This window comes from Neovison vison, chromosome 13 (genome assembly GCF_020171115.1).
Source record: "Neovison vison isolate M4711 chromosome 13, ASM_NN_V1, whole genome shotgun sequence".
NCBI lineage: Eukaryota > Metazoa > Chordata > Mammalia > Carnivora > Mustelidae > Neogale > Neogale vison.
The window spans coordinates 80,983,665-80,999,210 of NC_058103.1; positions in this window are offsets into that span (position 1 = coordinate 80,983,665).

Here is a 15,546-nt window from a genome sequence, read left to right on the forward strand (position 1 = left end):
GTTGAGAATCCTCCCCAAGATTTCCAAGCTAGTATGTAGCCCTAGCAAGATGAAGAAAAGTAGAAAATGGAGGGAAAATGAAAATTATTCAGCACATCATACCCTCCTTAGCATCCACTCCTCGATTCAGTGGGGTAAAAGTTTACATGTCCAATATAAGGGGCATGCAAAGTCACATTAATTATTCATCATCATGGAATGATATCAGTTACACCTACATCTAAAACTGAAAATGTTTGTTGCTACCTAATGGGAAAAAAATGAAGGAGCATAAAGCAATAAATTAATATAAATCATAGCTGCTGCTATTTACACCATTGCTGCCATTTCTGTAACTGGTGATGAGGTACTCCTTCTCAGCAGTCATGCCTATACTCTTAGGACACTCATCCTGTATTGCTAGTATTTACCAGTATATCAACTTAATGGTGATTCTTACCTTTTGGGTGACACAGCACTTCACTTCTACAGGATTTGAGCCCTTGGTGGTCTTTATTGCATTGCTATAGTTTCCCATTTATTGGAAACTATTGGACAAAGGAATAATAGTAATATATGAATTCCCTGAGATCCAGACAGTATTCCTTATGTCCATTCCATAGCACCAATACAATTGGCCCTGGTAATTGTGATCAATCACCGTGATCAGTATAATTACTCTCTTCTCTGAATGTTTGTTTACCATTATATAAAACTAAGACAGCCAGTAATGGTTGGTAGCAGCATCCAAATCACTTGACTCATGATGGTGTTTGGTAATAAGAACATTCTTTCCCTGGGATTCAGGATCTCTAAGTCCACTGAGTTGAATGTCATAGAGAAGGGAGTCAGTTTCTTCAGTTGGGTTAGTTGGAGTAATAGGAAGAAAAGTCAGCCCTGGTTTTTTGCTTGCTTGTTTGTTTTGGCAACCTAGTCATAGTATGGAGAAACTTAGAACCATCTTGTGGCTCCTGTTTTTATTTATTTATTTATTTATTTATTTAAGTTCTTTCTTTTTTAAAAGATTTTATTTATTTATTTGAGAGAGAGAGAGATCACAAGTAGGCAGAAAGGCAGGGAGAGAGAGGGGGAAGCAGGCTCCCTGCTGAGCAGAGAGCCCAGTGCGGGGCTCGATCCCAGGACCCTGCAACCATGACCTGAGCCAAAGACAGAGCCTTAACCCACTGAGCCACCCAATTGCCCTTGGCTCATGTTTTAAAACAGATGCTGTATCCTATATGCCAGTAGGGTTATCTATATACCAATGTCATAGGTGAAATTTTAGTAGTACCTTCCCTTCTTCTATCAAACTGAAAGGACAATGGAATATGTCTTAAGAACAATGAATTCTGTAAAAATAAATCCATTGCTTCCTCCTTTTTCTTAATATTGATTCATAGAACATTAGCTAGAGAAGTTTAAGTATATCCAATTTCACTCAACCTTTGTATATGCAACTTTTGGAACTGAATGAGCTATTTGCACCAAAATGTGTTTTTACCAGTTTAATTAATAAGGCACATGGCCAGTGTAATCAGAAGTGACATGTAACTGTAGCAAATTTGTCCAAAATCTACTATTACTTTACAACTTAAGTAACTTGGCCCAAGTACACTAGCAGGAGAGCCACAAAGGCAGAGAATTTTAGATCAATTGCTATAAAAGTCATTAGGTGTTAGGTAAGGTTGTTTGCCCCGCCCCTCCCCTTTTTCCTTCCTTCCATCCTTCCTTCCTCTCCCCCATCCCCCTTCTTCTCCTTCTCCTCCTCCTTCTGCTTCTTACTTTCTTTTTTCTAGAAACAATTAAGATGGAAAATTAGATAATTCCTTTAATTCAGCACAGCAATTGAATCTGGATGTTCTAGAGCATATCAATGATCCTTGTGCTCTGTTTCAAGGTATTTTGGAAATTCAGTTCTTCCATCTTTATTTTTTTTCTCTTAGAGTGAGAGGAGATCTTAGTGTTAATAATGTAGGTTTTGGCTTCAAAGACAGTGAGAGCCCTTTCTTTCAACAGTGGGATGACCTGAATGAAAGTCCTTATACTTTTCTGTAAATGTCCCTTTGTTGATAATGAGCATTTAAAAAGTGAGAATATTTTCCTTAAGTGACTTGCAGGACCTTACCACAGGCATCAAACATATGAAGAACTGCCAGTGAAAAGTTTAGGAAACCACTCACAGAAAGGCAGGGTGCTATATTAATTGAAGTTGTTCTATCACAAATATTTAATTTAACAACATGCTGAGGTGAAGAACTATGGGTGTTACTCAGGTCTTGTGTTTATAGGTGTCACAAGGATAAAAATAATAACAGAAAATGTTTATAAATCTTCTCTGTAAGGGTTGCAGATAAAATACAGGAGATGAGTTAAATTTTAATTCCAGGTAAATAACAAATATATTTTTAGAATAATATATCCAAAATATTTCTTTGGGATATTCTTATACTTAAATGATTTTGTTTTAATCTGGAATTCATATTTAACTTGGTTTTCTGTATTTTTATTAGAAAGATCTGGCAACTCTATATCTTTTCTTCCAGGTTCTCCTAGGAAAACTATTTTTACAATATACCGAACCCTTGGAATTTTACTGTTCTGACTGGGGTATTGCATAAGACGAGACTAAATAATTAGTAAAAGAGGATACATTATTTAGAGTAGAAAGAATGTGAGTATCCTTTCTGAAGAACAAAGTAGATCTGATAAGTGGGGATTGGAATAAGAATAAGAGAACTGGGGTAGAGATAGAATGAAATGGTGGTTTGAAGCTTTAGCAGAGATATAAGAGAGGTTGGGGAGTATGTGCCAAGTTATGAGAGGGGTTTGTTTATTTATTTATATTATGTTCAGTTAACCACTGTATAGTACATCATTAGTTTTTGATGTAGTGTTCAGTGATTCATTAGTTATATATAAAACCCAGTGCTCATCACAACACGTGCCCTCCTTAATACCCATCACCCTCTTACCCCCTCCTCCCATGTCCCTCCCCTCCAAAACCTTCAGTTTGTTTCCCAGGGTCCATAGTCTCTCATGGTTCCTCTCCCTCTAATTTCTCAACCTTCAGATTTCCCTTCCTTCCCCATGGTCCTCAATGTTATTGCTTAAGTTCCACATACGAGTGGAACCATAGGATAATTCTCTTTATCTGCTTGACTTACTTAAGTTAGCATAATTCCCTCCAGTTCCATCCATCCATTGATGCAAATGGTGGGTATTCATCCTTTCTGATGACTGAATAATATTCCATTGTATATATGTACCACATCTTCCTTATCCATTCATTTGTTGAAGGGCATCTCAGCTCCTTCCACAGCTTGGCTATTGTGGACATTGTGCTATAAACATTGGAGTGCATATGCCCCTTCTTTTCATTCGCTATATCTGCATCTTTAGGGTAAATACCTCGTAGGGCAATTGCTGGGTCATAGGGTAGTTCTATTTTTAACATTTTGAGGAACCTCCATATTGTTTCCCAGAGTGGCTCTACCAGCTTGCATTCCCACCAAAAGTGTAAGTGGGTTCCTCTTTCTCCACATTCTCACCAACATTTGTTGTTTCCTGTTTTGGTAATTTTTGCCATTCTAATTGATGTAAGGTGGTATCTCATTGTGATTTTGATTTGTATTTCCCTGAGGACTAATGATAGTTGAGCAATTGTTCATGTCTGTTTGCCATTTGTATGTCTTTCGAGAAGTGTCTGTTCATGTCTTCTGCCCACTTTCTTGACTGGGTTATTTGGTTTTTTGAGTGTTGAGTTTGAGAAGTTCTTTATAGATCTTGGATATCAGCCCTTTATCTGTAATGTCATTGGTAAATCTCTTCTCCCATTCCATGGGTGGCTTCTTAGTTTTGTTGACTGTTCCCTTTGCTGTGCTGGAACTTTTTATTTTGGTGAAGTCCCAGAAGTTAATTAATTGATTAACTAATTAATTAATTAATCAATTAATTAACTTCTTTTTCCATATGCTTTTTAAAAAAGATTTTTATTTTATTTATTTAACAGACAGATCACAAGTAGGCAGAGAGGCAGGCAGAGAGAGGGGGAAGCAGGCTCCCCACCAAGCGGAAAGCCCGATGAGGGGCTTGATCCCAGGACCCTGAGACCATGACCTGAGCCGAAGGCAGAGGCTTTAACCCACTGAGTCACCCAGGTGCCCCCCATATGCTTTTTTTTAGATACACCTGTTTTTTTCCAGTTTATTTTATTTTATTTCTTTTCAGTGTTCCAGCATCATTGTTTTTGCACCATACCCAGTGATTCATGCAATGCGTGCCCTCCATACTACCCACCACCAGTCTCACCCAATCCCCCAACCCCTCTTCCCTCCAAAACCTTCCGTTTTTTTCTCAGAGTCCACAGTCTCTCATGGTTTGTCTCCCCCTCCAATTTTCCCTCAACTCATTTCTCCGCTTTTGCTTTTGTTTCCCTTGCCTTTGGAGACATGTCTTGAAAGATGTTACTGTGGCTGATGTGGCCTATCTTTTCCTCTAGGATTTTGATGGATTCCTATCTCACATTGAGGTCTTTCATCCATTTTATTTTTATGTATGGTGTAAGGGAATGGTCCAGTTGCATTCTGCAATATGTAGATGTCCAATTTTCCCAGCACCACTTATTGAAGAGACTGTCTTTTTTCCATTGGCTATTTCTGCCTGATTTGTCAAAGATTGTTGGACCATAAGAGTAGAGGGTTCATTTCTGGAGTCTCTATTCCATTTTATTGGTCTATGTGTCTGGCTTTTTGCGGCTTAATGATGCTGTATTCTATGCTGTCTTGGTGAACACAGCATTATAATCCAGCTTGAAGTCATAAAATGTGACTCCCCCAGCTTTCTTTTTCTTTTTCACCATTCCCTCAGCGATTCAGTGTCTTTTCTGGTTCCATACAAATTTTAGTATGGTTCTAGCTCTTTGAAAAATGCTAATGGTATTTTATAGGGATGACATTGAAAGTATATATTTCCCTGGGCAGGATAGACATTTTATTTATTTATTTATATTTATTTATTTTTAAGGATAGACATTTTAACAGCATTTATTCTTTCAATCCATGAGAATGGAATTTTTTTTTATCTTTTTGAGTCTTCCTCAATTTCTTTCAGAAGTGTTCTAGTTTCTAGAATATGGATCCTTTACCTCTTTGGTTAGGTTTTATTCCTAGATATCTTATGTTTTTTGTTGCTATTATGAATGAAATCAATTCCTTAATTTCTCTTTCTACAGTTACTCTGTCAGTGTATAGAAAAGCAATTGATAATCTGTGCATTGATTTTGCACCCTGCCACATTACTGAATTGTTGTATGAGTTCTAGTAATTTGGGGATAGAGTCTTTTGGGTTTTCTGCATAAATTATCATGTCATCTGCTGTCGGGGACGGCCTCTGGCCGGGAAAGTCCCCACCATTACAAGATGGTGCTTGGCTCACTGCCAGCAAAATACGCTGCAAGTGAACACTGAACTTTCTGGGAAGCCCGCCTAAAGGAGGACATAGTCATTGGCTGTTTCAAATTTAATCAGCATAGTAACAGGACTCTCATTGGCTCTCCCCATTGTTTGGCCCCTTATTGGTCACCCTGACACATATAAGCTAAGAAAGTTGTCGAAATAAAGAGACGAAGCATTAACACCATGCCAGGCTGGTTGTCGTTCTTGAGGGCCGAGGGTGACAATCTGCTTGAGGGAGAGTTTGATTTCTTCTTTGCCAAGTTAGATGCCTTTTATTTCTTTTTGCTAATATCTGATTTCTGAGGTAGGACTTGCTAGCACTATGTCGAACAGTAGTGGTGAGAGTGGACATCCCTTTCATTTTCCTGACCTTAGGGGAAAAGCTGAGAGCTTTGATTGATATTGATATTCACTGTGGGTTTTTCATATATGGTTTTTATGATTTGGGGCAAACTTCCCTCTATCCTTGTATTCTGAGGAGTTTTAATCAGAAATGGATGTTGTATCCTGTCAAATGCTTTTTCTGCATCAGTTGAGAAGATCATATGGTTCTTGTCTTTTCTTTTATTCATGTTCTCTGTTACATTGGTTGATTTGAGCATACTGAACCACCCTTGCATCCCAGGAATAAAACCCACTTGGTCAAGGTGAATGTACTTTTAATGTACGGTTGGATCCTATTGGCTAGGATCTTGTTGAATATTTTGGCATCCATGTTCACCAGGGAGATTGGTCTGTGATTCTCCTTTTTAATGGGGTCTTTGCCTTGATTTGGGATCAGTATAATGCTTGCCTCGTTGAAAGAGTTTGGAAATTTTCCTTCTTTTTCTATTTTTGGAATAGCTTCAGTAGAATAGGTATTATTTCTTCTTTAAATGTTTTGTAGAATTCTTCTGGGAAGTCATCTGGTCATGGAATTTGTTTTTTGGGGAAGTTTTTGATTACTGCTTCAATTTTATTATTGGTTATTCAGGTTGTCTCTTTCTTCCTGTTTCAGTCTTGGTAGATTGTTAAGTTTCCAGAAGGTATCTATTTCTTCCAGGTTGCTTAATTTGTTGGCATATAGTTGCTGGTAATAATCTGTAATAATTGTTTCCATTTCCCTAGTGTTAGTTATGATCTCTCTCCTTTCACTCATGATTTTATTTATTTGGGTTCTTTCTCTTCTCTTTGCGATAACTTTAGCCAGTGAGTTAATAAATTTTTAAATTCTTTCAAAGAACCAGCAAGGGGTTTGGAATAGAATTGGGCAAAGACAACTTTTAGGAAATTTTGCTCTTTGTTATATAACATAATTTCTTTCTCAATGTCTCATCAGTAGCCCATCAGTAGCCCTCGGTATTATTAGTTTTTTGTATGTATGTATGTATGTATGTATTTTTTGGGTCAGAGGGTAACTTGTTGGCTTTAGTTTTTTTGTTTTGCCTGGAATCAGGCAAATAATGGCCTGTTTAATTTAGGTTACATCGAAGTACAATGCACACTGATCATTCTCAGAACATGGGGACTATCTTGTTAAAGGCCAAAAATGCTTCCATGCAGTGTTTAATAAAATTGGAAGACAACAATTTAATATTGACTGAAGGGTTTGGAGTAATTTCTGAAGTGAGGAAAAATCTCCTACTAAATAGGAGCTATAAAACAGACAAGTGTCAATTTCTAAATTTAGGAAGAAATTTCAGTGAAAGATTCTTTTTGGGGGTGTGTTATATCTAGTTCTTACAGACATACTTGTCAGTTCAATAGTTCTGCTTCAGGGATTCCCATTAATAAGTTCTTGAGTTACAGCCCCATGTCTGACTGCCCCTAATTATAACTGAAAAATGAGCTATATCTAACAATGTCATTTAGTTCCTTATTAGCATTTATATCATTGCAGTAGATTTTTGAATTCGTTCCTTTGTGAGGACTCTTGAAGTTTCAAAACAGAGTGTAAACTATGAAATGACCAATAAAAGGGCCATTTTTCTGGCTAGCAATATAAATCAACATGTCTTAGTGGATTAAACAAAGTAATAATTGTGAAGGCTAAGAATATATTGATTTAACAATAAAAGTTCCAGTTTTAAAAAACAGAGGGAAAAATATCATTTATTTGCCCACACATCCACATTTTTTAAGCAGGTTAACATTGCTGCTTTAGATAGCTTTTTCTTTTTTTAATTTTATTTATTTGTCAGAGAGAGAGAGAGAGCAGAAACAGAGGGAGTGGCAGGCAGAATGAGAGGGAGAAGCAGACTCCCTGCTGAGCGGGGAGCCAGATGCCGGACTAGATCCCAGGGACCCTGGGATCATGACCAGAGCTGAAGGCATACTTAACAGACTGAGCCACCCACGTGTCCCTAGATAGCTTTTGATAAAATATATAAAGTGGATAAGTATATAATGTTGAACTACCTTTGTACCATCTCCCCAGGGGCCATAACCATCAGGATTTTGGTGTGTATTTGACCAACATATATTTTACTTCTTTATATGACTGGTAAATTGAAGAGTCATGAATACATGGGATTTAATCATAAAGCAACTTCACGTGTCTCCCCTGTTCCTTTATACTGATGCTCTGGGTGTGTAGTCTTCCCAAGTGACAAGTGAAAATTCTGGTAGTTGATGACATTTCTGGCTGCCCTTGGCTAGTAAAGAATTAAGTGGTTATTTAGAGACACCAAATAGTGTCTCAATTTGTTAATATAATTTTTAGTGTGATTCTATGTGATTGTTAGATTCTCATATAATGTGTGTTCTATGTGATTGTTATCTTCTCATATAAAAACTTCATTTAGTGTTGATACTTTCCCCCATCTTTGACTTGAGCCAAGTGCATGAGTTAAAGTCTAAGGCTAAGATGGAGCAGGTATAGGCTCATTTTCTCTCTTCCATGAATTTCTGAAGGGCTTTCCTTGGCTTCTTAACCCTGTTTCTGAGGCCTTCAGAGCTGTAGGAGGTGTGTAGGAAGGAGATAAAAAGGGATGACAAAAATTCTGACTTATGGATAAAGGTCTGTGTCAGTCAAGGTGTCAGGAAACAGATGGCGTATTCAAAAGGGATGATTGCCAAGAGTTTAACAAAGAAAGTGTTTTCAAGGGAAAGGTGAAAAAAACAAAAATAAAAACAACACAAAACAAAAAACAAAGGAAAGGCTAGCGAGTAGGAGTGAAAAGCCACCACTGTACCTTAGGTCACCATCAACACTTTGACCTTAGGTGGAAGAATACAAACACTCCCAACCCACTTCAGGGCTGGGAAGAACCAAGGGAGTAAATAAATCGATTTTTCTTTCATTTCCCTCCTTCCCAGTATCTTGTGGGTGATTCCTACTAGCTGAAGCCAACCAACAACTGGAAGAGAGGCCTGGTGTACTCAGTATGGGTTTGCCTTCAGTAGTATAGGGAAGGACCAGATGAAGCTAAATCTTTCTATCAGGGGTACTTTCATGGGGGCTTCAGATATTTTCCTTTTTCTTTCCTTCACTTCTGCCCAATTTGTGGTGAACTCCCACATTTCTCAGATTAGGGAGAATGTATCCTGATGACACCTTGTTGGTCTCTTAAAAGCCTAACGTTTATCTAGCAATATGTCAGCTTTTCAATTCTGAATATGTTTATACTTCCAGAGATGTTCTATCTTCTACATGGCCCACATCTAGTACAAGGAAATCACTTATACATTGTTGTCTTTCAAAAATGCTGAGATTGTACATCAAAATGGAGTAGCATTTCACCTTTCAGTTCAGTAACCTTTATTAGCAGGTCCATGCACTGATCTCCATTCCTTTATGATTTTTCAGACTAGATGCAGAAACTGATCCTAAACTTTAGGGACAAATGTTAGTCTTTTCCAGTGTTATACTTAAACCACATGTCTCTTAGCACAAAGTACAGAGGAAATTATCTCATACTCTCCTGTTGTCTTATAGTTTCCATTTCATTTTTTAAAAAATTAACTTTGAATGTTTAAAATATTCTTAATGTAAAGGGTATGGAGAGTATAACTCTCAGTCCTGAAATTTTCTTCTAAATTACAGGTAAACCACTTTAGGTATCTAGATATTTTTCTTCTTGGTTTTAAGCTTAGCTCTATAATATAATTTTTTAATCATATTTTATATGACATTTCTATGTATTTACTATCTATGTGTGGTGGGTGATATCAGTTTAGTCTGATTTACTGATTGCATATAATTTTAGTTTAAAAAGGAATTTTTGTGAGAAATTGGCATTTCTGTGTCTATGTTCTTTGGGCACCTGTAATTTCAGTAATATAATATAGGTCAAATAATTTAATCTTTTACATAATAGCTCCAAAATTTATAAAGATATCACAAATGTATATCAGTGAAAGATGTTTTTATTTGTATGTAAGAATGGAAGTAGTTAAACACAAAATGCCATATTTCTAGTTCTATTCTATTCTGCCAGCACAAATATATTCTACTATAAATAGTGATTGACAAGATCAATTTTTTTCATTACCCAAAACAAAAATTAGAAATAATGAATGCTAGGGGCACCTGGGTGGCTCAGTGGGTTAAGCCGCTGGTCTTCGGCTCAGGTCATGATCTCAGCGTCCTGGGATCGAGTTCTGCATCGGGCTCTCTGCTCAGCAGGGAGCCTGCTTCCCTCTCTCTCTCTCTGCCTGCCTCTCTGTCTACTTGTGATCTCTCTCTGTCAAATAAATAAATAGAATCTTAAAAAAAAAAAGAAAGAATTAATGCTATGCAATGTCCACAATAGCCAAACTATGGAAAGAGCCTAAATGTCCATCAACGGATGAATAGATAAAGATGATGTGGTGTTTATGTACACAATGGAATATTATGCAACTATCAAAAAAACCCCAAATCTTGCCATTTGCAATGATGTGGATGGAAATAGATGGTATGCTAAGTGAATGTCAGTCAGAGAAAGAAAACTGTCATGTGATCTCACTGATATGAGGAAGTTGAGAAACAAGACAGAGGATTATAGGGGAAGGGAGGGAAAAATGAAACAAGATGAAACCAGAGAGGGAGACAAACCTTACCTCAGGAAACAAACTGAGGGTTGCTAGAGTGGAGAGGTGTAGGAGCGATGGGGTAGCTGGGTGATGGACATGGGGGAGGGTATGTGCTATGGTGAGCGCTGTGAATTGTGTAAGACTGTGAATCACAGATCTGTACCCCTGAAACAAATAATATATTATATGCTAATTTTTTAAAAAAGGAAAAAAAATAGTGAATTCTATATATAGAATTTGGAGAATATGGAAAAGTATAAAAAACAGCAATCATGTATAATGCCATGTCCCAGAAACATCATTGATACATAATATTTGGGTATACTTCTTTTCAGTCTTTAGTATATGCATAAGTAAATTTTTTAAAGATTTTTTTAAAAAGGAAATAAGGAATGGTATTACAGTTTGAATTTTTTAGATATAAGAATAATCATTTATATCTCCCAAGAAATTGATAGATGTATTTTATATACAGTATTCCTACTTGTTTGATTATGTAGTTTTAAACACATGAAGAATCAATCTTAGAAAAAGTTAAACAGGGAAGTCTGCCAGGAATTTGGAAAGACAGAATATAATACATTGGGAAACTTCTTGTGAATCATCATCTAATATTTTAAAATACCAATTAATCATTAGGTTTGAGAAAATAAGTGGAAAAGCATGAACTCCATAACTATGGGAGAGCAGTCAAATAGAGAATTTGTTCATTAAGTTATAAATCTAAATAATGCTTTCAAATGCTGTGTTTTATACCGCTAACTTTAATACTGAATGAAGGTGGGGTTGCTACCATTAGACCTGAGAATGCATGATTACTCTAATTCTGGCCTAAAGCCTGTGGGTAAGATCTTTAAGTCATTATGCAGGAAAAAACCAGATATTCATGGTGTTGAACATAAGGATTTACATCATTTTCCCATCCATGTCTTGATTAACATCTCAGTTTTGGACATAGCTTAGCAAAATATCAATGAGAATTAGGTTGTTACAGGGAAGTATTATAATAGACTATTTATGAGAAATGGAAAAATGGCTTCAATTACTAATGCAATTTTTTTCCTTTCCCTGAAGATCACATGAGGCTTTACTTTATAAAATAATATTAAGATCTAAAAACAAATAACTATTTTTTCTTCAGAATTTTCTGTTTAACATTTGTGGTAATGGCTTTTTGGAATCAAAGTCAATGTCTGATCATTAAGATCGCCATGTTAGGATGATAATTACTTTTTAACTTTTAATTTTTTTGTATATATTTTTTTTCTGAGAATTCATGAAAGGAGAAAATTTGGGGGGAGTATGTGTATGAGAAAATTAGTGGTGGTACTTAGATGAAGAAGATAGAACTGTCATAGTGTAGATTTTCTTCTCTCTTAATGAAATATCCTCTGGATTAGAGGTATATAAATGAGGATTGTCAAGCTTAGCTCTTGTTTTGGCACCTTCTACTATATCTTCAAACCAGTTTATTTTAGATTAGCCCAGAATCACAGCACAATTAATATTTCTAGATTTGCTTTCTGGGCTGCATAATTTTTAATGCTCTTTACTGTTCACTCTTTTGTAATGAAATGGAAACACCTCTAACTTTGGTTTTATTGACTGCATACTGTATTCAGGTTTTTCTCACTCTGTCTTTAACTTTTCAGTTTTACTGTTGACTAAAAATCCAATACAAATCAGTAATGAAATATTTCTTTTTTCCTATATATTTTGCCACTCTTTTAGAGTACTGCAGAAAAATATGATTATGTTAATAGGTGAAAGGAAAGTAACTTGGTAAGTTTCAAAAATATTTGTGATACAAAAATATTTATCCAACTGGCAATATAGGTAGTAATATTTAATTCAATACAAGCTAAATACAAATCTTGTAATTGATAAATCAGTCTAAAAATATTAAGAATGTAGAACAGTGCTATTTCATTAAATAATATAATCTGAATCAATAATTTACATGTCATTTTTAATTAAAATATTTATGATAGGGGTGCCTGGATGGCTCAGTGGGTTAAAGCCTCTGCCTTCAGCTCAGGTCATGACCCCAGGGTCCTGGGATGGAGCCCCGCATCAGGCTCTCTGCTCTGCAGGGAGCCTGCTTCCTCCTCTCTCTCTGCCTGCCTCTCTGTCTACTTGTGATCTCTGTCAAATAATAAAAAAAATCTTAAAAAAAAAAAAAAACCATGATAACCATGTTTAAAAAGAAAAATGACAGATGAAATTAAACAGTACACTTGTAAGTAACTCATAAGTTAAAAACATCACTGGAAAAAATATAAAATATTTCACAGTAAATAATGAGAAAGTAAGGATCAAAATTTGTAGGATGCATTTAGGTCAGTTATTAGAGGAACATTTATAGTCATATATACACTGTATATGTGTCTTATCTTGACAACAATAGAAAATATAAAAAATAGAGGGGTTCTGTTTAAGAAACTCAAGTTGTATGTATGAATGTAGCATAGGTATATCAGTAAAAATGTACAAGGAAACAGAGAGTCAAGAGATGTAACATCCAACTGTAATGCTCATCCTTGGTTAGATTTTATTTAAAATGTGGGAGCATATTGTGAAAGTTTGAGTATAGATTGAATATTAGTTTCTTTTAGGAAAACATACATTTTTAATTTAGGATATGGGTAAATTATAATGCAGGAGTATATAGGTGCACATTGGAGTGTCAAGTGTTTGTAACTTAATTTTATAGAGAAAAATGTCTTAAGATACATTTGTATGTATATTTATATCTATACATTTATCTATATCCATATATTATAATGAGAAGTGTGAGATATATGATATAATGTTAACAGTTGAATATGAGGTTTTTATTTTCCTTATTTTAAATTTTTTTCTAATAAAAAGTTTTATAATATGTTTTATAATTTTAGTATGTATTGTAATATAGCATATTATGGTATTTTGCATTTTATAATTATTATAAATAGTTATATTTACATTTTTAGATAAAAATGAAATGTCTGTTAGTAAATAATTTTAAGACAAAGAAAAGAAAATGCTGGAGAGTAGTGTGAATGTGAAAGTCTTAGGCTCAGGAGACAAAGAAAAGAATTAAAAAGCATCCAAATAGGGAAGAAGTTAAGTCAAACTTTCACTATTTGTGGACAACATGATACTCTTTTTAGAAAACCGGAGAGACTCTGCCCCCAAATTGCTAGAACTCATACCTGAATTCAGCAAAATCACAGGATATAAATTCAATGTGCAGAAATCTGTTGCATTTCTTTTTTTTTTTTATTTTTTTTTTAAAGATTTTTTTTTTTTAATTTATTTGAGAGAGAGAGAGTGTGAGAGAGAGCATGAGCGAGGAGAAGGTCAGAGAGCGAAGCAGACTCCCCATGGAGCTGGGAGCCTGATGTGGGACTCGATCCCGGGACTCCAGGATCACGCCCTGAGCCGAAGGCAGTCGTCCAACCAACTGCGCCACCCAGGCGTCCCATCTGTTGCATTTCTATACACCAATAACAAAGCAGCAGAAAAAAAAAAAATCAAAGAACAGTCCTATTTGCATTTGCACCGAAAATAATAAGATACGTAGAAATTAATGTTACTAAAGAGGTAAAAGCTCTAGAGTCTGAAAACTATAGAACACTTATGAAAGAAATTGAAGACGGCACAAATAAATGGAAAAAGCATTCCATGCTTATGGATTGGAAGAACAAACATTGTTAAAATGTCTATACTACTCAAAGCAATCTACACATACCCATCCCCATCAAAATACAGAGCTAGAGCAAACAGTCCTAAAATTTGTATGGAACCAGAAAAGACCCCAATAGCAAAGCAATTCTGAAAAAAGAACAACAAAACTGGAGGTATCAAGATTCCAGATTTCAAGTTATAGTACAAAGCTATTGTAATCAAGACAGTATGGTACTGGCACAAAAACAGACACATAGATCAATGGATCAGAATAGAGAATGCAGAAAGGGACCTACAAGTACACGTTCAACTAATCTTTCTATAAAGCAGGAAAGAATATCCAATGGAAAAATGACAGTTTCAACAAATGCTATGGGGAAACTGGACAGCAACAAGCAGAAGAATGAAACTGGACCACTTTCTGACACCATACACAAAATAAATTCAAAATGGATCAAAGACCTAAATGTGAGACAGGAGAATATCAAAATTCTAGAGAAAACAGGCATAAACTCTGACCTTGGCTGTTGTACCTTCTTGCTAGACACATCACCACTGGCAAGGGAAACAAAAGGAAAATCAACTATTTGGATTTTATCAAGATAAAAGGTTTCTGCCTTGCAAAGGAAAAAATGAACAAAACTAAAAGGCAACCTATGGAATGAGAGAAGATATTTGCAAACAACATATTTGATAAAGGTTTGGTATCCAAAATCTATAAAAAACTTACCAACTCAGCACCCAAAAAACAAGCTAGTTAAGAAATGGGCAGAAGATATGAAGAGACATTTTCCCAAACATGGCATCCAGTTGGCTAGCAAACACATGAAAAGATGCTCAACATCATTCATCATCAGGGAAATACAAATCAAAATCTTAATGAGATACCATCTCACAACTGTCAGGATGGCTAAAATAACACAAGAAACAAGGGTTGGTGAGAATCCTGAGAAAGTGAAACATTCTTGCACAGTTTGTGGTAATGCAAACTGGTGAAGTCACCCTGGAGAACAGTTTGGAGGGTCCTCAAAATGTTATAAGTAGAACTACCCTATCATCCAGCACTTGAACTACTAGGTATTTATATAGAAAATACAAAAATGTGGATTTTTTAAAAAATATTTTATTTATTTGACAGAGAGAAATCACAACTAGGCAGAGAGGCAGGAGGCAGAAGGCTCCCTGCGGAGGAGAGCCCCTGATGCAGAGCTCCATCCCAGGACCCTGAGATCATGACCTGAGCCAAAGGCAGAGGCCCTAACCCACTGAGCCACCCAGGCACCCCCCAAAATGCAGATTTAAAGGGATACATGCACCCTGATGTTTATAGCAGCATTTACAATAGCCAAACTATGGAGAGATCACAAATGTCAGTTGCCTGATGAATGGATAAAGAATATTTGGTGGTGGGGGGTGTGTGTGTGCACACACATGTGCACTGGAATATTAC